Raw genomic sequence first — 721 nt, 5'->3', positions numbered from 1 at the left:
GCCCTTAGCAAAGGGCCCCGGACCCCGTACTCCCGGAGCACCCCCCACAGGGCGCTGCGAGGGACATGGTTGAATGCCTTCTCCAGATCCACGAAACACATGTGGACTGGTTGGGCAAACTCCCATGAACCCTCTGCCACTCTGAAGAGGGTATAGAGCTGGTCCAGTGTTCCACAGCCAGGACGAAAACCGCATTGTTCCTCCTGGATCCGAGGTTCGACTATCGGTCGAATTCTCCTCTCCAGTACCCTGGCATAGACTTTCCCGGGGAGGCTGAGGAGTGTGATCCCCCTATAGTTGGAACACACCCTCCGGTCCCCCTTCTTGAAAAGAGGGACCACCACTCCAGTCTGCCGGTCTAGAGGCACTGTCCACGACCCCCATGCGACGTTGCAGACGCGTGTCAACCAAGACAGCCCCACAACATCCAGAGACTTAAGGTACTCAGGGTGGATCTCATCCACCCCCGGTGCCTTGCCATTGAGAAGCTTTTTGACTACCTCAGTGACTTCAGCTTGGGTGATGGACGAGTCCACCTCTGAGCCCTCAGCCTCTGCTTCCTCATCGGAAGACATGGCGCCGGGATTGAGGAGATCCTCGAAGTATTCCTTCCATCGTCCGACAATGTCCCCAGTTGAGGTCAACAGCTGCCCTCCCCCACTGTAAACAGTTTCGGCAGGGCACTGCTTCCCCCTCCTGAGGCGCCGGACGGTTTGCCAGA

The 721-nt window shown here is 58.0% G+C and overlaps 1 protein-coding gene across 2 annotated transcripts in view; it reads left to right on the top strand.

Annotated features, from left to right (window-relative positions):
* Positions 1-721, top strand: part of lamb2 (laminin, beta 2 (laminin S)) — a 52,674-nt gene that overhangs the window by 47,932 nt on the left and 4,021 nt on the right. The gene's annotated exons all lie outside the window — the stretch shown is intronic.

The sequence above is a fragment of the Monopterus albus genome, unplaced genomic scaffold, assembly GCF_001952655.1.
Source record: "Monopterus albus unplaced genomic scaffold, M_albus_1.0 scaffold197.1, whole genome shotgun sequence".
NCBI classification, from domain to species: domain Eukaryota; kingdom Metazoa; phylum Chordata; class Actinopteri; order Synbranchiformes; family Synbranchidae; genus Monopterus; species Monopterus albus.
Note: the sequence above shows the minus strand (reverse complement) of the source record. Positions and strands in the feature narration are given on the sequence as shown.